Source organism: Lissotriton vulgaris, chromosome 8, assembly GCF_964263255.1.
Source record: "Lissotriton vulgaris chromosome 8, aLisVul1.2, whole genome shotgun sequence".
In the NCBI taxonomy this organism is placed as follows: Eukaryota; Metazoa; Chordata; class Amphibia; order Caudata; family Salamandridae; genus Lissotriton; species Lissotriton vulgaris.
Genome location: NC_141696.1, coordinates 33,950,393 through 33,975,673, shown reverse-complemented (window position 1 = coordinate 33,975,673; position 25,281 = coordinate 33,950,393). Strand labels below are relative to the sequence as shown.

The 25,281-nt window shown below is 42.1% G+C and overlaps 1 protein-coding gene across 1 annotated transcript in view; it reads left to right on the top strand.

Moving 5' to 3' along the window:
• Positions 1–294: 294 nt before the first annotated feature.
• The window catches only part of LOC147693316 (NACHT, LRR and PYD domains-containing protein 3-like), a 1,315,468-nt gene continuing 1,290,481 nt past the window's right edge, over positions 295–25,281 (top strand). Inside the window, exon 1 of the mRNA XM_086933670.1 lies at positions 295–392. The gene's annotated coding sequence lies outside the window, so the exon portion shown is untranslated. The remainder of the gene's footprint in view (positions 393–25,281) is intronic.

The window sequence follows — 25,281 nt, the reverse complement described above, 5'->3', positions numbered from 1 at the left end:
CAGCAAGGCTTGATGGGAATCGCGGTATCTGGAGAAGGTGCAGTAAAACCAGAGCCCTGCAGCACCCATATGATGAGCTGGAGACAGGTGCAAAACAGACCAGGGGCCCAAAGGTGGCTTTCTGTCGTGCACGTCTGGTCTGTATGAACACGCCTTCTTTAACTCCGACATGTTTGAGGTCCTGCCGCACAGTGAGGCCACATGACACATTTCATCATGATTTGACAGGCAGATACCACTTCCTCTTTAGGGTAAACCACGTGCAGCTGCTCTGTGAAGGGGAAGTGTTTCCTAAGAAAGTGTGGGGAAGGAGCTGTGAGCAGGACTGTTTGCCACATACAATCTGAGATTAAACATTCGTGAGCTGTGACAGAGGGAGCGATGCTGTGAAGGTAAGAGGCTTTGATGCCTGATTGTAAATAATCACAGGTCTGCCTGAGGGAATTCTCTGGGCCAATGCAATGGCCACTGATGTAGGTGGGGGGTTTAGTGAGGGGAAGTTTGTGCCCTAATGTAGGGAAGGAATGCCCCCGCGATTGCTGGTTTACTAGAATCCGGCCATAATTGAGGTGCTGGGGCCACTCACTCCAGGGCCCGTTGCTCTACACCCCTGGAAAATGCCTTCGGATTATTCTCTTGGCCGTGCAGTGGTATGCTCTGCAGTGGTATTCCAGGCAGTGGTATGCAGTGCAGTGGTATGCCGTGCAGTGGTATGTTGGCAGTGGTAAGTTGTGCAGTGGTAAGCCGTGCAGTGGTATGCCATGCAGTGGAAAGTTGTGCAGTGGTATGCCATGCAGTGATAATCTGTGCAGTGGTAAGCTGTGCAGTGGTATGCTGTGCAGTGGTATGCCATGCAGTGGTAAGCCGTGCAATGATAAGCTGTGCAGTGGTATGCTGTGCAGTGGTATGTTGTGCAGTGGTATGCCATACAGTTGTAATCCGTGCAGTTGTAATCTGTGCAGTGGTAAGCCGTGCAGTGGTATGTCATGCAGTGGTAAGCCGTGCAGTGGTGTGGCATACAGTGGTAAGCCGTACAGTGGTATGCCATGCAGTGGTATGCCGTGCAGTGGTATGCCGTGCAGTGGTATGCCGTGCAGTGGTATGCCATACAGTCTGTTGCTGGGTAGTGTCTGCTGGGTATGTTACGGGCCACTCTGGGTTTTCTATGATGTGTCATGGGGTCCTGGGAGATCGTGCAGGTACTGGGTGTTATCTGGGCCTCTGATATGAAGTGGTCTGCAAAGTGTGCTGATGTGCTGTGCAGTGCTTTGTATTACATGGACTATGCAGTGGGTGTGTGCTGCTGGTTATTGTTGCTGTGCTGTGCTTTGTATTCCATCGGCTATGCAGTGGGTGTGTGATGCTGGTTATTGTTGCTGTGCTGTGCAGTGCTTTGTATTCCATAAACTATGCAGTGGGTGTGTGCTGCTGCGTATTCTCGTTGTGCTGTGCTGTGCTTTGTATTCCATACGCTATGCAGTGGGTGGGTGCTGCTGGTTATTTTCACTGTGCTGTGCAGTGCTCTGTATTCCATGGGCTATGCAGTGGGTGTGTTCTGCTGGTTATTTTTGCTGTGCTGTGCAGTGCTTTGTATTCCATAAGCTATGCAGTGGGTGTCTGCTGCTGGTTATTCTCGCTGTGCTGTGCAGTGCTGTGTAATTCATTGGCTATGCAGTGGGTGTGACCTGCAGGTTATTGACGCTGTGCTGTGAAGTGCTTTGTATTTTATAGGCTATGCAGTGGGTGTATGGCTGCTGGTATTGCCGCTGTGCTGTTCTGTGCAGTGCAGTACTTTGTGTTCCATGGACAATGCACTGGATGTGTCACTGCTGGTTATTGTTGCTGTGCTGCGCATTGTTTTGTCTTCCATAGACTTCATAGTGGTTGTGTGCTGCTGGGTATTGTTGCGGTGCTGCGCAGTGCTTTTTCTTCATAGACTACGCAGTGGGTGTGCTGCTGGTACTGTCACTGTGCTGTGCAGTGATTTGTATACCATGGACAATGCGTTGGATGTGTGCTGCTGGCTAGGGTCGCTGTGCTGTGCAGTGTTTTGTATTCCATAAGCTGTGCAGTGGGTGTGTGCTGCTGTTTATTCTCACTGTGCTGTGCAGTGCTTTGTATTCCATCGGCTATGCAGTGAGTGTGTGCTGCTGGTTATTCTCACTGTACTGTGCAGTGCTGTGTATTCCATGGGCTATTCAGGGGATGTGTGCTGCTGGGTATAGTCGCTGTACTGTGCAGTGCTTTGTATTCCATCGGCTATGCAATGGGTGTGTGCTGCTGGTTATTCTCGCTGTGCTGTGCAGTGCTGTGTAATCCATTGGCTATGCAGTGGGCGTGTGCTGCTGGTTAATGTTGCTGTGCCGTGCAGTGCTTTGTATTCCATGGGCTATGCAGTGGATGTGTACGGCTGGTTATTGTCGCTGTGCTGTGCAGTGCTTTGTATTCCATGGTCTATGCAGTGGGTGTGTGCTGCTGGGTATTGTCGCAGTCCTGTACAGTGCTTTGTATTCCCAGGGCTATGCAGTGGGTGTGTACTGCTGGTTATAGTCGCTGTGCTGTGGAGTGCTTTGTATTCCATAGGATATGCAGTGAGTGTGTGCTGCTGGGCATTGTTGCTTGTTGGACCCGGCCCTTTTTGGCAGGTTCACCCTGAAACTTTTTGCTTTTTCCTAGCCTATTTCTGTAACCTAGTGTTGGTGATTTTATGCCTCTGCGCACTTTTTCACTGTGTTACAGTGTAAAGTGCGTGAGCTCTCTGTGTATGTGTGGTGAGTGACATGCCCTCCCAGAGGAATGCATGGGGAATAGGTGTGACCATGGTAGTTCCTGATGTGTGGGGAGTGCAGGGTCGAGTTTGGTATGTGCGAACTCGTGAGATTGAATGCTGCGTAATGATGTATGCGGCATGAATGTGTCTAGTGTGGAAGTGTCACTTCTAGACATGGGTGTGCGTGTGTAGTAAGTGTGCTGACTCGTGATTGGCTGGAGCCTGGCTCCAGGAGTCTGGATGGGTCTGCCCAGTGGTGAGTGTGGAGATTAGCATGCTGATGTGAGGGGAGGGGTGCACCTGGGTCCTCAATAGGGCTGGGCTTTCCACACACAAAGCTGGCTCCACCCCCTGTGGTACGACTGATGACTGTAGCCTGACTAGTGAATGGGAGGGGTGGCTGAGCTCATCATGGGGGCTCCCAAACCAGCTGCGACTGGTTTTTCCCCCACCCTGCACCTTTAGACAAAGGTTTACTCTGTAAAAAAAGGGGCTGTGTCTCCTTACAAAATGTTCTTGTTCTCAACTTGAATCTGACCAGGGGCATGCTGCTGCTTGGGCCCAGGGGAAGGCTTGCCTCCCTGGGCCCTGCCCAGCCCCTGGATACCTGATGGACCTGGATGCCTGGAGGCTCTTTGTTTTCTTGGGGTCCTCTTTGCTGCACTTTTCTCCCAGGATCTTTTTTTTCCAGAGGGGAGTGCTGGGCTTTTGCTTTGGTAGCTGAGGCCCCTTTGCTCTGAGAGCCCTTCTTGGGGGGCTTGGGGTCTGCCTTCTCCCTAGCGCTTCGTGAGTGCTTTATTAGGGTTCTGCAGCGTGGAGCTGCTCTGTCCTGCTCTTTGTGCCTCGCAGGTGCCCACCCTGCATTTTGCCAGAGTTTCGATATATTTTTATATCACGGGTGCCACCCCGTTTATGGCGTCCTGAGCGGGTGCCCACCCCGCTTCTGTGTTTGTTTTTCACACCGAGGGTGCCCACCCCTCGGTGCTGCCCCCGAGATATCGCTGCCGCCGTCTGTGGACTGCCTGGTTGTGGGCGGGGCCACCAGACGGAAGCGGAAATGAGGTGGCGGCCGGACCAGGAAGTGTGGAGGACCGATGCGGGGCTCCCGTGAGCGATGGGAGCCCCGGGATGTGTACCGCGAGGGAGGCCCGCCTCCCGAAGCATTGCAGCTGCGTCCCGGGTCCCAGGTAAAGAGGAAGGCGGGGCTCTTGTATGGAGAGGGAGCCTCGCCCGCACCACTGCCCGGAGGAGCCCCCACCCGAAAGGAAGCCCGGTGAGTGAGAAGGGCTGGGGGGGGCTCCGTAGGGGCCAATGTTGGTGCCGGAGGATGGCACAATGGCTGGGGTGTATTTTGGGCGGCCCCGGTTTGCAGCGGGATGCTCCCATGGCAGTTGGGGCATTTCCTAAGAGCCTACGCGGGGCTCCAGTTTTGGGGGCACTTCAACTGTTTAGAGAACCTGTGTGGCTCTGACTGGGCCATATGTGTTTGCAGTGTCCATATGGGTCCGAGGGCCAGAGGGGTCTGTGTTCTTGCCCCTGTTGTGGGTACATTCAGTTAAGAGCCAGAGGGCTCCAGCCTGCACAGTGTTATTTTCAGGAACAAGGGTGCTCCTAGGGTGATAATTGTATTTCAGAGCCTAGTGGGCTCCCCCAAAATGCCCCTGAGTTGTTCAGAGCCTTGGGGGCTCCAACGTGTTGGCGCAGATGTCTTCTAAAGGGCCAGTGAGGGCCCTGTCACAGTTATGCTTATATCCAGCTGCACCGTTTAGGCTTTTGTTTCTTTTAGGGGGGGACCTGTTCTTTGTGAATCCCAGAGTGAGTCGCACTCCTTCGTCCCTACCTTGGCCTTTCACAGCTGCTCAGCACTTAGTGCCAGCTGCAGCGTTTTTAGGCCCTTGTGATTGTTCTCAACTGCGGAGCAATTAGTGGGCAGCTGCAACGTTTAGGTTTGCGCCGGTGACGCACCCCTGACTGGCGCTGCGTGGCAGCGCGCCCTGACATTCTGGACACCAGGCTTTTTGAGTCCCCTTGGGATGGCCAGTTGGCCAGGGGGCTGGTATGTGGGTAGGGCGCAAGGCCCGTATGTGATTTTTGCGCAATGTGATTTTTCTATGTTTATGATAGTAATTGCCTAAGGTGATGTTTGCGCAATGTGACTATGAGGTTATTTTACCTATGTAGGTTTATGCTAATGAGATGTTTTCACTATGTGAGTTACGCCCCTAAATGTGATTTATTCTTAGCAGGCAGAGTCTAATGTGTTTAGAGAAGTGAGGAGATTGCCTACTGTATTTTTACCGGTTAGGCACAAATGTGAGTTATGCGTAATGTGCTATGCTATTATGCCTGTGACACCTCTGAATGTGTTTTATGCATTATGTGTCTTACCTACACCTCTCAATGTTTTTATGCATCATGTGTTTTCCTGTGACACCTCTGAATGTGTTTTATGCATTATGTGTCTTACCTACACCTCTGAATGTTTTTATGCATCATGTGTTTTCTTTCCCTGCACCTCTGAATGTGTTTTGATGCATCATGTGCTTTGTTCTTACACCGCTGAATGTATGTTTATGCATCATGTGCATAAACATGTGAAAAGGGACTGACGGATGAAGTGAGGAAAAGAGAGTGAAAGAGTGAGGGATGATGAGTAACGGGAGAGAGAGAGGAAACTGATCAATACAGCAAGACAAGGGTGGTGATGGAGGAAGATTGGAAAGAGAAGTGAGGGGCAGAGAGGGGAAAGAGGGAATTGGATAAGGTACTTCAGGGTGAAGGAAGAGTACTGATGGTGAGAGCAGGAATGTAAAGTTGAATGTAGAAGAGTAAAGAGAATGATGGAAAAGGACTAACATAAACAAAAGGAAGGTGAGTAAGAGAGAGAGTGAAGAAAGGAAATAAGAGAAAAAGAATTAATAGAGTGATGAAAAGATATTTTTTTGTCATACTTACCTTATAAATAATGACAAATTATATAGTATCTGTGGAAGACAAGAAAACATGGAAATATAATATATATTTCACAATACAACAGAAAATAGGAGTGAAGGAAACAGAAAGTGAAAGAAAGTAAGGGTGAGGGAGAGAGGGAGAGAGTGACAGAGAAAGAGAGAGAGGACAAAAGGAATTAGAGTGATGCAGAGAGAGGAAAACATGAAGTGGTGGAAAAGAACTAAGATTGAATGAAGCACAGTCTCAGTGAGGGAAGGGATATAAGAGATATGATGCAAAAACATATTAAGAGAAAGTAAAAAGAAGTAAGTGATAGAGAAGCATTTATGGTAAGAGAGAAAAAAATAAAAGGCAGACTGGTAGAGAAAGAGGGAGACAGTAAAAAAGACAAACAGATGGAGATTGGGGGACTTTGAGGGACTAAGTCAGTTATAGTGACTTAGACAGAGGAATAGACTTAGAAACGGATGGAGGAAAGGGAAATGAGGGAGGAAAAAAGGAGAAAGGGTGTTAGCCAAAGGGAGTGAGGAAGTGAAAGGAGTGGAACAAGTGAAGGTGACTGAGGGATAATGTGAAGGAAAGAGAGTAAGAGGACAATACAGCAAGCCAAGGGTAGTGATAGAGTAAGATAGAAAAGAGAAGTGAGGGACAGACAGAGGAAAGAGGGAATAAGCAGAATGAGTGAAGAGGAGTACGTTGAGGAATGGTAAAGGAGTAAAAGAGAGAGTGAAAAAAAGAAAGAGAAAGAGAAGTAAGAGAGTGTTTTTTCTTTGTCGTACTAACCTTATAAATATAATATCTGTGAAAGACAAGAAAGAATTGAGTTATAATCTATATTTCATAATACAAAATAATTTGTACAATATGTTATATATTTTATCTTGCTGTTCTCAGAATATATTGAATTTCACTAAAAACAGTGAGTCCAATACTACTCATCATATGACAGCGGGCAAAAAAAAACACAATCGAAAAGATTGTGTTTAAAAAACCCATACAACATTTCAATAAATAATGTAAATATTTGAAAAAAACATGTCTTAAATGTTTTCTTTCAATCAGCAATTTCTTTCATAAGTACCCAATATCAACAACAACATGAGACCAAGTCCTGCTGCACACTTATATAAAAGTTCAAGCAAAATAGATGTCACAATGGACATAAAGTTCAAATTCCATGGGCGAAGATGTGGAACACCAGTGTTTTGGTTCCTCTTTTATTGTTCATTAAAAGCCAGCCGACACGTGTTTCGTCGCAAGAAAACACTATTTCCGCGACTCCTCAGGGCTGGGGAGGATACAAAATAATGGATGGAGTACATGGTAACAATAAGAAGACTTCAAATAGTGACTGTATATGGTGGAAAAATGTGTAGGGTTGGTGAATTGTGAGTAAGTAAAAAGTAACACAGTAGTGGAAGCACACAACACCAACCTGGTACCTGTGAACGTTGTCCTGACAAGTGCAGGGAGGGAAGTGGGTCGACGGTGACTATATAATTGTGGTATTTACAACACTTAATAAATTCACATATTAATAAAATATTTCTTTGAGTGACGCAAATGGGCGTGGTGAATTGTAAGGGTAAGGGGATCATAGATAATGGTAGAGATTGTAATGTGGATGGGGGAGTAAGGGAGTAAAAAGGAAAAACAGGGTTTTGGGATATAACCGGGGGTGTGCATCCTACCTGTAGGTAATGGATATGAAACCACAGGTCTGTAATGCCACAAAGGGGTAAAGGGAGAGACAAAGGGAAGCATAAGAAGGAGTACTAGCGATGGTAGTTGGGGATTTGCATTCAATAAGATAGGGCCCCTAGTGGGGAGCGCATTAATTATCACGTGATGAAAGGAAAAGAATCTCACCCCGGTGCCGGTGATAATTCCGACCCGGCTCCGCTCGAGACCGGGTTAAAGTATCTGTTAGGATACAAGTTGATTAATCCAGAAGGGAAGTTCTCCAGTGGGTATGTGGAGATTCTGAAAGTATAAGTCGAGCGTATCAGGTGCTAGTTCCTTGAATTCAAGGTTAGCATTATTTATTCTTAGAATTTCATAGAACTAAAAGGGCTTATTGTGTGACTCACCTTTAATAAGTAGTATTGTTACGTGTTACAATCCTCAGGGAGAGTAAATCAGGGGTGTGTATTTGTCCACGTATATACAGCGCGGGCAGTGTAGAAACCTCTGAAGTAGATAATCCCTGAGGTAGTAGTCAATATGTCGCAAAAACGTCCACGTAGAGAGTACAATGTAAATACAGGGGAGGAGAGAGAAGAGAAACAAAGCCGGAAAGTCAATGAGGCGGCTGTTGTTGTCTCACATTAGTTATGTAATGAGTTAAATCAAGTGTAATCACTCATATTGTCTTGAGTTACAAAACTATCCTAATGAGGTTGTGAGAATTGGAGCCACACTGTGTTTCAAGAGTGCCAGAGTATTAGTAATTGTCATCATTTGCTGTTGGCAAAAATAAGGCTGAAAATATAGATGTTTCACAGTTAAAGTAAAATGATTCCTGACTTCTCTCCGATCTTTTAGATCGAGTCGTAGACCATAATTCATAATATGCGAGAAGTGTTTTCAAAGGAAATTGTTTATTCTGACCCGTATCAAGCTGAATACAGTGCCAACAGTGTATGACCGTGAGCGATTCTGATCTATGGGAGCGTAGTTAATAATAGTGGAGACGGTGCGGTAATGCGATAACAAGTTTCGCACTCGTGGTGCGAGTGAAAAACAGACGGCAGCAGTCTCTGGTTGCGCTCGCTCCTAAACTAGTGAAAATGTGCATTAACCATTACAAGTTTCACCTGTCACGAGAGTGACATGCAAAGTACTAGTTATAGCCATCGGCGTAATCGCTTGGATTCAGGTTTCGGTTCCGGGTGCGGTCACGTGTCTCAGCACCCGGAAGTAGATAAAATACACTGCATTGAGGACCCGGATTGCGGAATCTAGAGCGCTGACTAGCGTTTCTCTAGTTTCACTGTTGCTCTGGGATGTTGGTAAAAGAGGTTTTTTTTTCGGGAATGTAAAATTTAACGTAAACACACGGCGAGACAGTGCAAGGGCATAATGGGATGTATACATGTGTCATTGCATGCATTGTGAGGTGGAATTAATATACGTAGGATATAATCAGTTTGAATATAGGTTTCAAAAGAGTAGGTTCATGCTATATAAACAAACACAAAAATTCTTTGGAAGTTAAAACAGATTCACAACATTATTCTCAATAAGCAGATTAACATCACAATACCATTATTGCCATTACATAATACTTCTTTGCGGACAATTTTTGTAAGGTTGAGCGAAAAGATGAGAATCTAGAAATATATACCATGAGGGCATATCCAATTTAGTACCTTAACATTGCCTCATGTAGGTCTCATATTGAGTCCTCATACATTGGATCACTTCTGGGTAAGGACCTCTCGATTTCATGTAGTAGTGCTTAGTAACACTCAGGAAGAGGGAAAAGGGGACCTGAATCAAAGGCATGTTCACGTAGTCCCCTAAAAAATATTGCATCTCCTGGTCAAAGTTCAAGCCATGGTCTACACTCCGGAGAGGGAGAATCCACATGGCTTCTAAGCGTCTAAATCTAAGTTCCCTATTACCACCTCTTATCCCTGGTGGTGCTGTATCTATCACGAAAAAGGATACTCTTTTGTCCAAACTCTGGTCACAGCATGCAGCCCCATGTAGTGCCACAGGGTATCTGGGATCTTGTTTGTGGATAGCTCTGATGTGTTCCGCTATTCAATCTTTCAGGGGGCGGATGGTGCTGCCCACATATACTTTTTTACAAACACATTCAATAATGTAAACCACAAAACAAGTAGTGCAGTTGATATTGGTGTTGATAATGAATTTGGTTCCCTTGTGTCATAGAATTCTTTAGTCTTGTGTTTGGCACACCGACACATGGAGCAAAAACCACATTTAAAGAAACCAAGATTCCTTACTGTAAGCCAAGTGTCAGTGTTTGTGTCCCGCGGAATAGTGGGACTGAGCCTATTTCGTAGTGTCCTTCCTCTTCTATATGTGATTAGCGGATGTTCTCCTATGTGTTCTTGGATACTTCTGTCTGCTCTTAAGATGTTCCAATGTTTAGTAAAACTTCTGCGAAGTAATCTGTATTGGCTACTGTAATCCGTGATCATTTGGATTTTCGGGGAATTGGTTTCCATGTTTGTATGCTTACTATTGAGTGTGTCTGCTCTTGTAATATTCTTAACACGAGTAGTCGCTTTCTGTAGTAACTCGTCTGAGTACCATCTTTTGTTAAAACGTGTATTCATTTCCCTCAAGTTGAGCAAAAAATATTTGTCAGTGCTACAGTTTCTGCGTGCTCTTAGGAATTCACCATATGGAATGGTATTGATTTGTTGTGATGGGTGCGCGCTGGTTGCATGTAGGATTGCATTGCAGGCAGTGCTCTTTCGAAAGAGTCTACTGTTAAGTTTATTATCGGAAATATATATTTCCAAATCAAGGAATACCACTTTGTTGAGACTCGCCTCGATGGTGAAACTCATGTCCCAAGTGTTATGGTTCAAATGTTTATGAAAGTCCATTAGATGGTTGTGTGTACCTGACCAAATTAAAAAGCAATCGTCTATGTATCTCCCCCAAAATACTAGAGAATCTACAAATGGTGCACCCTTGGTGCCCCAAATCAGGTCTTTTTCCAGAGCGCCCATGAACAAATTTGCGAAGGAAGGGGAGAATTTAGAGCCCATGGCTACACCTTTTATCTGTTTATACCATGAGTTGTTGAACATGAATACGTTGTTCTTGAGAATGAGTTCCATCATGAAGATCAACATGTTTGTGTGTTGCCACAGGTCAATTCTGTAGGACTTTGGTTATTGTGTCTAACCCTAGTTCTGGTTTAATGCTGGTGTAGAGTGCCACCACATCCATAGTTACTAGAATGTTGCCTGGTTGCCACTGTAGATCGGAGAGAAGGCTTAGAATGTGATTTGTATCTTGGATAAAAGAAGGAAGATTGCGTACAAGGGGCCCTAAGAATAAGTCTACATACTCCGATAATCTTTCAGTTGGTCCCCCGATACCCAATATAATGGGTCTACCCGGAGGAAAGGGGAGGTTTTTTGTGAACCTTTGGCAGGGTGTAGAGTCATGGGTAAGAGGGTTTAAAGATTTTCAAATAGAGGTATTCATCTTCATTTAAAAGACCTTCCTCTTTCCATGTCAAAAGGAATCGGTTAATGACAGTAGTAAGAGAAGCAATAGGATTGTAGTCCAGCGCTTTATAGCATGCAGTGTCTTGTAGTTGACCTAGAATTTCGTCATAGTAGTCTTTCTTGTTCATAACAACAATATTACCCCCCTTGTCCGCTTCTCTGATGATAATGTCACGGTCTCTAGTGAGGGAATTTAAGGCTGCCCGTTACCCAGATGTTAAGTTGTCTTTGTATCTAAATGTTCGTTGGTCTTTCACATTGTCAAGTCTGTCTATGTCTTCCAGTACTTTTTTGTGGAAGTTATCTATTGAATTCCCTCCCGGTAGGGTGGGGATCCATTTGGATTTTGAGCTAAGCCCACTTACAATACTAAAATCAGATTCAATGTTGAGTTCTTCTAGTAGTTTTTCCATGTCATAAGGCGTTTGTTCTTGGTCAGTTAGAGATAGAAGAAGCTGAGTGGTTTGAATATCATTAATTGTTAAGACACCAGGTTCAAACTGAGTAGGAATGTTTTTACAGATTTTATTTGAAATATCACGGTTTGAAAAATGTTTTTTTAATTTCAGATTTCGCACAAATTTGAACAAGTCAATTTTCAACTTACAGACGTCAGTGTGAGTGTAAGGGTTAAAGTTCAAACCTTTGCTAAGAAGGGAGATCATAGTGGGGGACAGAGGTTTAGAAGATAGGTTAATTACTTGGACCTCTCCATCCTCATTGTCAATTATTTCTGGTTGTTCCCAGACCTGAGTTTCCTTCTGTAGTCTTCTACGTTTCCCCCTCCTGCCCCTACGGGTTTTGGACAAAAGAGTATCCTTTTTCGGGATAGATACAGCACCACCAGGGATAAGAGGTGGTAATAGGGAACTTAGACTTAGACGCTTAGAAGCCATGTGGATTCTCTGTCTCCAGAGTGTAGACCATGGCTTGAACATTGACCAGGAGATGCAATATTTTTTAGGGGACTAAGTGAACATGCCTTTGATTCAGGTCCCCTTTTCCCTCTTCCTGGGCGTTACTAAGCACTACTACATGAAATTGAGAGATCCTTACCCAGAAGTGATCCAATGTATGAGGACTTAATATGAGACCTACATGAGGCAATATTAAGGTACTAAATTCAATATGCCCTCATGGTATATATTTCTAGATTCTCAACTTTCAGCTCAACCTTGCAAAAATTGTCCGCAAAAAAGTATTAGGTAATGGGAATAATGGTTTGGTGATGTTAATCTGCTTATTGAGAATAATGTTGTGAATCTGTTTTAACTTCCAAAGAATTTTTGTGTTTGTTTATATAGCATGAACCTACTCTTTTCAAACCTATATTCAAACTGATTATATCCTACGTATATTAATTCCACCTCACAATGCATGCAATGACATATGTAAACATCCCATTATGCCCTTGCACTGTCTCGCCGTGTGTTTACGTTAAATTATACATTCCCGAAAAAAAACCCTCTTTTTACCAACATCCCTGAGCAGCAGTGAAACTAGAGAAACGCTAGTCAGCGCTCTAGATTCCGCAATCCGGGTCCTCAATGCAGTGTATTTAATCTACTTCCGGGTGCTGAGACACATGACCGCACCCGGAACCGAAACCTGAATCCAAGCGATTACGCTGCTGGAATCTTCCCCGCACTACGGGTAAGTTATACTGCTGTGCACTGTCATTTCCATGCTAAAATGGCTATAACTAGTCGGGGTACTTTGTGTGTCACTCTCGTGACAGCCGAAACTTGTATTGGTTAATGCAAGTTTTCACTAGTTTAGGAGCGAGCGCAACCAGAGACTGCAGCTGTCTGTTTTTCACTCGCACCACGAGTGTGAAACTTGTTATTGCATTACCGCACCGTCTCCACTATTATTAACTACGCTCCCATAGATCAGAATCGCTCACGGTCAGACACTGTGGGCACTGTATTCAGCTTGATACGGGTCAGAATTAACAATTCCCTTTGAAAACACTTCTCGCATATTATGAATTATGGTCTACGACTCGATCTAAAAGATCGGAGAGAAGTCAGGAATCATTTTACTTTAACGGTGAAACACCTATATTTTCAGCCTTATTTTTCCAACAGCAAATGATGACAATTACTAATACTCTGGCACTCTTGAAACACAGTGTGGATCCAATTCTCACAACCTCATTAGGATAGTTTTGTAACTCAAGACAATATGAGTGATTAAACTTGATTTAACTCATTACATAACTAATGTGAGACAACAACAGCCGCCTCATTGACTTTCCGGCTTTGTTTCTCATTTCTCTCCTCCCCTGTATTTACATTGTACTCTCTACGTGGACGTTTTTGTGACATATTGACTACTACCTCAGGGATTATCTACTTCAGAAGTTTCTACACTGCCCGCGCTGTATATATGTGGACAAATACACACCCCTGATTTACTCTCCCTGAGGATTGTAACACGTAACAATACTGCTTATTAAAGGTGAGTCACACAATAAGCCCTTTTAGTACTATGAAATTCTAAGAATAAATAATGCTAACCTTGAATTCAAGGAACTAGCACCTGATACGCTCGACTTATACTTACAGAATCTCCACATACCCGCTGGAGAACTTCCCTTCTGGATTACTCAACTTGTATCCTGACAGATACTTTAACCCGGCCTCGAGCGGAGCCGGGTCGGAATTATCACCGGCACCGCGGTGAGATTCTTTTCCTTTCATCACGTGATAATTAATGCGCCCCCCACTAGGGGCCCTATCTTATTGAATGCAAATCCCCAACTACCATCGGTAGTACTCCTTCTTATGCTTCCCTTTGTCTCTCCCTTTCCCCCTTTGTGGCATTACAGACCTGTGGTTTCATATCCATTACCTACAGGTAGGATGCACACCCCCGGTTATATCCCAAAACCCTGTATTTCCTTTTTACTCCCTTACTCCCCCATCCACATTACAATCTCTACCATTATCTATGATCCCCTTACCCTTACAATTTACCACGCCCATTTTCGTCACTCGAAGAAATGTTTTATTAATATGTGAATTTATTAAGTGTTGTAAATACCACAATTATATAGTTACCGTCGACCCACTTCCCTCCCTGCACTTGTCAGGACAACATTCACAGGTACCAGGTTGGTGTTGTGTGCTTCCACTACTGTGTTACTTTTTACTTACTCACAATTCACCCACCCTACACATTTTTCCACCATATACAGTCACTATTTGAAGTCTTCTTATTGTTACCATGTACTCCATCCATTATTTTGTATCCTCCCAAGCCCTGAGGAGTCGCGGAAATAGTGTTTTCTTGCGACGAAACACATGTCGGCTGGCTTTTAATGAACAATAAAAGAGGAACCGAAACACTGGTGTTCCACATCTTCGCCCATGGAATTTGAACTTTATGTCCATTGTGACATCTATTTTGCTTGAACTTTTATATAAGTGTGCAGCAGGTCTTGGTCTCATTGTATTTAGTGTGTCTTTCTAAGCACAATTTGAGGGGTTCCAGGGACTTGCCCCTTACCTGCATGCACCTTCTGCTTTACAGCATCTCTTCTGCGTGTTACCTGAGCAGTGAGCCCGTTATTTTCCTCAAACCTAAAACCCTGTCCTTTTGCTGTATCAACAACAACATTATTACTTCTTATTTATACTCTCTCAATAAAGTTATGTACAAACATATGCTAACAACATTTACCCGAGATAGTCACTTTTTATTCAAATACCTTTCCTCATGGCCAAATAGTATGTGTGACATCCTTAGTTTGGAAGTAACTTAATAGTACTCTTTTCCGTCCATTTCCCAACCTTTGGAATCAAAAGCACCAACATCTTTTGTACCATCCAACAATGTTTAACAACATTTACCTGAGAGAGTCATTTTTTGTTTCAAATACCTTTTCTCATGTCCAAATAGTATGTGTGAAATCCTTAGTTTGCAAAATACTTAATAGTACTCTTATCCGTCCGTTTCCCAACTATCTGAATAAAAAGCACCAACATCTTTTCTACCATCCAACAATGGTTATCCCTGTTTTTTCAACTTGATCGCCCTCACTCACAAAGTTATTCTCAACAGCAGACTAACCTTTCTTAACAGGACTAAACTGCCTACATCAATTGTTTCCTCTAAAATTTGGGTTTTAAAAACACTAGGTAAGAATTAGGTAAGTCAAAAGGCAAACGTTGTTTAAAAGTCAATTGAGTATCATTACATTGTGTCCAGCCTTTTGCAGATTTTAAATAAGCTGTGTAATGTCCTGATGCTGTAGATGGACCATCATGGAAAATAATAGCTACAGTTACAAAAGTTCTTCCTGAAATTGATAATTGAGAAACCACCATTTTTTTTATAAAAGTTGTCAATTTTGTTCCATTGGGTCTACATCGTTGGAGCATTAAAATTACATACTGTCCATATCTTCGTATAAATAATGTTGATGACATTTGTGAGTTACATTGGGTACAGACCATGTTTTGATTTGCTTCTCTAACTAAATTATTAAAAGACACTGATTTGCAGTCTGGTAACGTTAAATATATAAATCTTTCAGTTTCTATTTCTGTACTGTTTGAAAATGGACAATTGTTACAGTCATGTTGCCATTTATAAGAAATACCAAAAAGATTTTCAAAGTCTACACCTTCATCTTGCAATATAACAAGCATATACATTAAAAATTCCTGACAATCTTGCTGAATATTCTGTGAAAATTGAATTACACCAGAACATATGTCTAAAACATTTCGAATATCAGAGACACTTTCTATTTTACTTTTATCACTGCTACATTTCTCAAAGACAGAATTCAACAAACAACAAAATCTTTGGTCCCGATTTTCAACAATCTGTTATTTTTAAACTTTCAAGAAAAAAACAACATTAACCACTACATTAGCATAGCAGTTGACACCAGAACTGTTTTCAAACTGAAATCCAACAACCTCTTCAATAGTATCCATTTTCTTTTTGCTTACAATTACAGGTTCATCTAGTTTTCTTCTTTTCTCTACAACCTCACTACATATTTTCTCATATATTCTTTTTCAACGTACCACAGGCTTTTCAAATAAAGGATATTTAGGTAAATTTGGAGCATATTCTCTTCTTAACCTATTGTACTCTTTCACACAATTTTGATCTGCACTAATCTTTGTTTCATCAAAATCAATCAAGTATTATCCAGATGAAGTTCTGACTCGAGATAAAGCAACATATGCCATACCCTCTTTGAACACAGTGCTTCCAATAATCACCAAAGCACTATCTACACACAAACCTTGCAATTTATGAATAGTCACCGCATATGCCAAACAAACAGGAAACTGTTTTCGGCTGACATGTAAATCTTTTACTAGCAAAAATCGAGTCGAACAACGACTCAATTGTTGTACTTCTTCAATATCAGCAAATTTGATTTTCAAAAATTCAATGTCATCTCTATTTGGGTAATTCACAAAACCAACAACATGTCCCATTGCTCTATTTACTAAACCTCTTTCCACATGTAAATTACGTCGTAAAATTATCCGAAAATTTAAACATACATATAGATTCTTTTCTAAACCAGCTGTTTTAGATATTGATTTGTCTAAAGAATCCAATTTTGATTTTAACTTTTCTGACAAAATAATAGTAGCTCCTTCATGCTCTATTCTATCAATAGCTTCCAATTTTATAATTTCTTCATTTTCTAAATTTTTTCATTGAAGATTGCACATTCTTACAGAGTTGGGATTAAGCATATCACTGATTATTTTCAACAATTTTTCTATATATATTCTCTGCACTTTGGAAAAAAAATTGAAAGTAATCGTGCCTGTAAAGCTTCTTTGCCATGTTCACTCACTTTTCCAATTCTTATATCTTCAAGAATACTTTTATAATCAGCATCCTTTGCCTGTCGCATATTTTGAGTTAGTTCTGTATATTTGAAATATAACCATATATTAACATTTCCAATGCTTCCCAGGCACTTTCTGGTATCTTCATGTGTAACGGTTTTAAACACTGGTTGTCCTTTCACAGGAGTTAGCTGTAGTAGATCTCCAAACACGATGATATGTTTGCCTCCAAATAACACATCATACTCTGTTTTAAGAATTTGTTGCATTCTTAAATGCACAAAGGCAAACATTAAATGTGATACCATGCTTACCTCATCAATAATGAGAAGTTTCATTTTTTCCAATACTCTGGAAACTTCACAACAAGCTTCTCCAGATAGCTTGTGGTAATCTAATTTATTTTCGTGCTCTACTGGCAACATCAATAAACGATGTAAAGTAATCCCTTTAATGTTATGTGCTGCCAACTCAGTTGGCGCGGTAACAACACAAGAGAGTGACAACTATGTTCTTTTCTGTAGATAAGTTGTAATTACTTTAATTAGGAAACTTTTTCCAGTTCCTGCTTCTCCACTCACGTACAGTTGGACAGGTTTAAATAATGAACATGAGCACTCTTTTTTATCATGACATAAACCATGCTCAATCTGCTCTGTCACTTCATCGTATATTTGTTTTTGCTCAACATTTAGTTGTTTTTCCAATTCTTCTAAGTTTATTACATACTCCTGAGCTTGTTCCATTGCTCTTTCCACCTCATCCATGGCAGTAGCTGCTTCATTTTTGATAATTGGTCCTCCTAGTGGATCTTGACTCAACGAAGCAGAACTTTGACTGTCTTGAGAACTGTCTCTAGCAATCTCTGCGGCAATTGTAGCTTCTTGCTGTATTTCCTCGTTCAACATTTGGAGATAATTAGTAAAAACAGGACATTCTATAGTATGTTTGATTGCGATGAATGAATCTTCATAACTAAGAAAATCTCCAAGTAGTTCCTCTTCTGTACGCCACGGCTTAAAGAGTTGCAAAAGAGCTAAATAGTAAAATTCCCTTTTGTCAGCAGTTTCGCAACTCAGTTTTCGATGATTAATCAAATGTCCTTTTCTTTGTTTCACCAGACATCCTTCAGATCCAATCACAGCATATACTCCTTTATTGATATCGTCTGTAATGTTCTTCTTAAAAGTATAGCTTTGCAGTACTTCATAGATACAAAAATTGTCAAGATGATTACTTCTATTTGGATAGTATGTATCCAACAAATTTGTCTTCAAAATATCTGTACTGTTTGGTTCTCTCTCTGCTAAATACCCAATTTCTTGTACAGATTTCAAAACTCGATTTTGTGTTCTTGCAAGACCTAAAGTCACCCAAATGATTGTTCTAGATTTGGCAGATAAACTTGCAGATGATAAGCGATCTGAACATTCATATGCTCCGATTTCTCGATGAGACACGATCTTCAAACTGTAGCTGTACAATTTCTTGCTTAGGCTCTTTTCATGAGAAATTTATTCCCACATTTCCTTTAGTTCTGTCTTTTTGTATTTCGTAATGTAAGAAGTTACATATCGAGCCACAGCAATGGAGTTGTCTGCAACATATTGAATATCCATGTTTGCATTCCACATGGACAAAATCACTGGGTTAAAGTCATTTATATATTTTGACTCTTCATTTCTTCTTAAGTTATAGGTATTTTTCGGTGATTTTCGTGTCACAGTATGTCGCAAAGATGACATAAAATTGTTCACTCTTCCTTTTGATGTTACTGGTCGTGGAAATCCAAAACGACATTTTGTGTAGAACTTGTCCTTTGATTTGTAGTTTCGACAACAGTATTTTCCACAACGATGGGTTTGAAACCGCAAGACTTGATGTTTTAAATTCTTTTGTTCTGTGTTTTTAGGAACAGCACATGTAGAATACTGTTCAATAAAACTCCACTGTGTTATCCGAATCTGTTCCAAATTTGGGGGCATCTTTGATCCATAGCAGCATATGTATGTGAGGAGCACCTCTTGCTTGATACTCCTTTCTCCAAAAGAAATCCAGAACCTCTCCAAGAGGAGCATTTTTGTTTGTTTGTGATAAAAGACATCATCGCTTCAAATCTATGATTAAAATACCTGCATACATTAACTGGATCCAAAGAGCACAATTCTCCAGGTGTCTTGTATTCTATATTTTCTATGTTTGCATTTGCCGCTCGAAGAAATTGAAGTAAATCTTCCCAAGCATACTCAGCACAGCTTAGAGTAAGGAACCATCTAGGAGTTCCTAAGTTTCTTAGCATACATTTCAATTCCCCATGACGACGATACCAATACTCGTTAGTACCACGCTGACATGCCATGAGATTAATTAGCTGAGATTCCAAAACAGAGTCATTCTGTTGGACGTTATTCATAAAGTCCCTTGCCGAAACATTCTGCAGATGTACTCCACTTTTTAGTATGTGGTTCACTGCATAAGAAAGTCCAGACAAGTCACTCTCAAACAGAAGATGAAACAAATATGGAATACATTGATGAAACCTTGGATCTTCTGCATATACTCTTGATGTCCGGTGTTCAGATGCTTGTATCTGCACAGGTTGCTCATCATATCGTCCACCTTGACCTGTTTGAAATAACTGAGGAAAACAACGAGCTTCCAAGCTTTCTTCCCATACACTAATGGGACTTCCTTTTGCTTCTTTCATTTGAAATAACTCAATAGCATTCCCTATTACTTCTTTGGAATGCAATGGATGAACACTTTATTGTCCACATATTTGTTCACTTCTGGACACATCCACTTTTTCAATTTGTCGAGCTGACAAATCACTGTCCTCTTCTACAGTTGTTTCCTCTTCTCCTACGTATACATTTATGTAGTATTGATTGTTTTTTACCAAATACAACATTGCCTTTCTCACTTTCCTAACATCCACTAATTCTTGCCAGATTTTCCTGCTCTTCGTAGGTACGCCATTACCTAGAATAACTAGAGGTTCCCCTTCCATATTTTCAACACCAATTGTTTCAATATTAACTCTTCCCTTTAATCCTGTCTGTAAATCAGAAGGAGGCAATTTCCCTGTCTTAGGCTCCATACGAACAATAGCCTGAAATTGATGCACACATTGAATCAAAATAGACTCATAAATATTTAAATCCATCAGTTCAGAAGGAATATTTACAAACTCAAGATTATGATGTACAGCTCTAGCTGGCGTTTTGTTTTCATTTAATTTATTATAACAATATTTACAAACACGTTGATCAGAACCCAAATCAAAACAATTCTCTACCAACAAATAAGTTGCAAATTCCTTCCACTCATTATTATTCTCCTTTTCACTTTTTAAATATAGATCAACTAACCTGGTCTGATTTTTATAATGAATTATTCTACAACAAATACAAGAAAAAGTGGGCCTTTCTCCTGAAATGACCTTAAACCTTGTAATTTCTTGGTCAAAATTTTCTATACTAAAACTTTGTAAATTTTCTTCCACATTTCCTTCCATCACTGTATCAGTTTCTGCACTGCCCTCTTTTTCACAAAAGTAACTAACCTCAATTTCTTCACAAATGTTCTTTACATCTAATACAGATCCATGTAAAAGAGCACTGTTTAACTGTTTTAGCTTAAGTGCTGGACTTTTTGCATATTACTAGGTATGGGCGAATTTTGCGAATTCGTGCGAATTTGCAGATTTTTTAATTTTTGTGTGTTCGTGGGGCGCTTTGCGTGTTCGCGGGGCGATTTGGGTGTTCGCGGGATGCTTTGCGTGTTCGCGGGGTCTTTTTTGTGCGAGACCGCTCGTTGTGCCCTTCTGTCCTCTGCCCCACTCGTTTTTCTGCCATTCTGCCCTCTGCCCCACTCGTTGTTGTGCCATTCTGCCCTCTGCCCCACTGGTTGTTCTGCCCTTCTGCCCTCTACCCCACTCGTTTTTGTGTCCTTCTGCCCTCTGCCCCACTTGGTTTTGTGCCTTTCTGACCTCTGCCTCACTCGTATTTGTGCCATTCTGCCCTCTGCCCCACTCGTTTTTGTGCCATTCTGCCCTCTGCCCCACTCGTTGTTGTGCCCTTCTCCCCTCTGCCCCACTCGTTTTTGTGCCATTCTGCCCTCTGCCCCACTCGTTTTTGTGCCCTTCTTCCCTCTGCCCCACTCGTTGTTGTGCCCTTCTTCCCTCTGCCCCACTCGTTGTTGTGCCCTTCTGCCCTCTGCCACACTCGTTGTTGTGCCCTTCACTCCTCTGCCCCTCTCCTGTTTTATTTTAGAATGGTGCCGGCAAGCTGCCAACGCCATTCTAAAATACTTACTATGTTAGCTTCATCAGGAAGCACTAATAGATCAAATAAAGCAGGTGCTTGAATTCAGTTAAACTCGAGCACCTGCTTCTATTAGTGCTTCCTGTTCAATCTAACTTAGTAACTATTTTAGAATGGCGCTGGCAGCTTGCAGGCGCCATTCTAAAATAGTTACAAGCTTGAAGCTTGAACTTTTGCCCCCCCCCCCGGATCTGTTCCGCTCGCGGATTTGCGGATTTTCGGCAAATTCTCTGGAATTCGCGGATTGCGAATTTGCCGAAAATCCGCAAAATGTGCGAGCGGAACGGATTTTGCGCCCATGCTTACATAATACATCCTTCTCACTAATTTCCTCACTTTAGTATGATGCACTGCTAACATCCTAAAATGGTGAAAAACACTCTGGCATACTTTTTTAGAAAGACAAGCGAGAGAATTACCTTGCAAACCCGTATTTTCTCTCACTTGGCAGGGGTCAAATTCTAGCAACATCTTAATCTTCTGTTTAATACTTTTCTTAGAATACTTAAGTAAGAAATTGTGGACAAAATCAATTGAATCCTGCCGTACACTACAAATACTACTACAATTCCAAGTGTACACTGGAACCTTAGAACGTCTCCCTTAAACTTCATCAGATAACACCTCTTCTGCATTTCTTGGGACAATTTTCTCTTTTTCAATCACACAACCGTCCTTCACCTCATATGCTCGACCACTGGTGTCAACTGAATGCAACAAATCATTAGTCTGAAAGTAAGTCTCTTCATTAAAAAATGGCTCAGAACTTGAACTATGCTTCCATTCTCCAGAAAAAACATTACAAAAATTAGTTCTATTAATTAGCCTTTTCCACTTTCTTTTTGCTTTCAGAAGATTAATTGCCTTGTCTAGTGTACGAAGTCTATTGATTACTAAAATAAATAATTTCTTTTTTAATTCAAACGCTTCATCCACAGTACCTTTAATTTTTTTTTTGCTCATAAAAAGCTGGAGTTTTTTTTAGAAGTTTTTCCACTTTTCAACAAATTTAATACAATTCTGTTATAAATCCTTCTCTTGCGAATTTCAACAAACATATTTTTTATTACTGTAGATAATTTGATCGCCACACACTTTTCCAATTTTTTTAACTCCTTTTTTTTGTTCTTAGAGATGATTTTTTGATCTTTTCCACATTATTCATATTTTTTTCTTTCAGTTAATTTCGTTATAAAATCCTTTGTTGTCTTACCAGAAGCAATCTTCTTTTCCTCTGTACAATGTTGTTTAAATATACAATGTTGTTTAAATCTTGTAATTGTGTTGTCTTGGAAAAGTAAGCTTGTTTATATTTTCTTCTTTTAGAATCCTTAGTAGGCATCTTGATTTTCTTTCTGTAGATAATAGCAATCTATTGTGAAGAAAAAAAATGTTATACACCACTACTAACATACTACATAGCAATTTCAACAACTACATGATGTAAACACTGATTCATTTCATAAGTAAGTTGAAGGTACAGCAACAGTGTCTAAGCAGAGTAGGAAATCATACAGTCACTGCTGTTTCTCAGTTTATGGCAGTGCAGTGGTGTTTCAACATTATAGGGGAATTTTCTTAGAATGGTCTTTCAATGTTCTGAACAGTGCAGTGGTGTTTAGACAGTGTGTGAAGTCATGGTGAGATTCATATTTCTGACTTTAGAGCAATACAATTGTGCTTGGGCACTGTATAGTATCATGCAAGGGCTAGGAGTATAAAGCACTGCATGTCTTAAACTCTAACTCACTCCATTAGTACATGTATTCCCATGTCTTAAAACACATACACTGAGGAAGAGAAATGATTACTACATGCTACAGAGAGACTTGCTATGGCATTTCTACAGCACGTTGCAAAAAACAGAGTTGATGGACAGAATGCAGAACAATGTCTTACATTCACCCCAGTACAAAGATCTGGGCCTAAAACCATCATTTTTTTGCACTCCACACCACCCTAGGTCAGACACTGGCTACATGCAAATCAGCCTTGACCCTGTGCCTCATGGGAACAGTCCAGCCCGAACTACCAAGCCATGTCTTTCCTAGACCAGAATCAAGCATCCAAGGACCGGTTTCTGGCTATCAGCCTTCTTCAGCCTGGATAGCTTGACTCCAGTGATGTGGAGAGCCTGGGACTCACGTCTGAGCATACCCAGCCCACTTGGGGTGAACATTTCAAAAAACACAGTTGATGGACAGAATGCAGAACAATGTCTTACATTCACCCCAGTACAAAGATCTGGGCCTAAATCCATTGTTTTTTTGCACTCCACACCACCCTAGGTCAGACACTGGCTATATGCAAACCCGCCTTGACCCTGTGCCTCATGGGAACAGTCCAGCCCGAACTACCAAGCCATGTCTTTCCTAGACCGGAATCAAGCTTCCAAGGACCTGTTTCTGGATATCAGCCTTCTTCAGCCTGGATAGCTTGACTCCAGTGAAGTGGAGAGCCTGGGACTCACGTCTGAGCATACACAGCCCACTCGGGGTGAAAATTACAAAAAACACAGTTGATGGACAGAATGCAGAACAATGTCTTACATTCACCCCAGAACAAAGATCTGGGCCTAAATCCATTGTTTTTTTGCACTCCACACCACCCTAGGTCAGACACTGGCTATATGCAAATCAGCCTTGACCCTGTGCCTTATGGGAACAGTCCAGCCCAAACTACCAAGCCATGTCTTTCCTAGACCGGAATCAAGCATCCAAGGACTGGTTTCTGGCTATCAGCCTTCTTCAGCCTGGATAGCTTGACTCCAGTGATGTGGAGAGCCTGGGACTCACGTCTAAGCATAACCAGCCCACTCAGGGTGAAAATTGCATAAAACACAGTGGATGGACAGAATGCAGAACAATGTCTTACATTCACCCCAGTACAAAGATCTGGGCCTAAATCCATTGTTTTTTTGCACTCCATACCACCCTAGGTCAGACACTGGCTATATGCAAATCAGCCTTGACCCTGTGCCTCATGGGAACAGTCCAGCCCGAACTACCAATCCATGTCTTTCCTAGTCCAGAATCAAGCATCCAAGGACCGGTTTCTGGCTATCAGCCTTCTTCAGCCTGGATAGCTTGACTCCAGTGATGTGGAGAGCCTGGGACTCACGTCTGAGCATACCCAGCCCACTCGGGGTGAAAATTGCAAAAAACACAGTTGATGGACAGAATGCAAAACAATGTCTTACATTCACCCCAGTACAAAGATCTGGGCCTAAATGTTTCATTTTTTTGCACTCCACACCACCCTAGGTCAGACACTGGCTACACGCAAATCAGCCTTGACCCTGTGCATCATGGGAACAGTCCAGCCCGAACTACCAAGCCATGTCTTTCCTAGACCGGAATCAAGCATCCAAGGTGAAGGACTGGGTTCTGTAGGACCCAGCGGTGCCAGGGCACAACACCTGAAACCTTCGTGGGTAACCTGCTCCGGCGTACGAATCACAGAGACACGGGACACTTCCTTCGGCGTCAATGATTCAAGGTTTATTTACTGCAGGGAACACAGTAGTCACGACAAGCAACACACGTGCAACTTGGGGAGACTGCTTCAAATTGGTTCTGTGGATCGCTCCTTTTATACAGTTTTTACCCATAAGACAACATGGTACACAAAAGTTTACAACCCGGTTCCCACCATCATCCCCCAGAGGGGTCGCTTTGGTCACTTTGAAACACATGAGGTCCGGATCATAAGTGCGGAAACATTTGGCGGTTCCCAACTGTAAAAACCCATCTTCCCAACATTAGTGCATTCCAATCGGTAGTAAAACAGATCGAAATAGGAACAAAGACAGGTGCAGAGGAAGACGGAGACAGTGGGGAGATCGGAAAGGGTGTAAAAGGGAGGTATCGGGAAACACGAGATACAAGCATCAAAGGGACGTGCCTAATGAGATGCACGGCTGAGACAATAAGTCCGTGCGGCAAGATGAGCCTTGAGCGGCACCATCTGCCTTACAGTAACCTCCCCCTCGTCATAAAGACACTTACAAAGGACATGTGTCTTCCGCAAATATCTTGGGAGTCCCAGGGTCGCGAAGCGGACAGTGTCCGTTCGCTGGCTACTTGAGGGCAAGAGACAAAATGGATGCCGTATCTAAGATGGAACCCGTGGGTACAGATGAAAAACCCACATAACAAACGAACGGTTTAGGTTAGCAC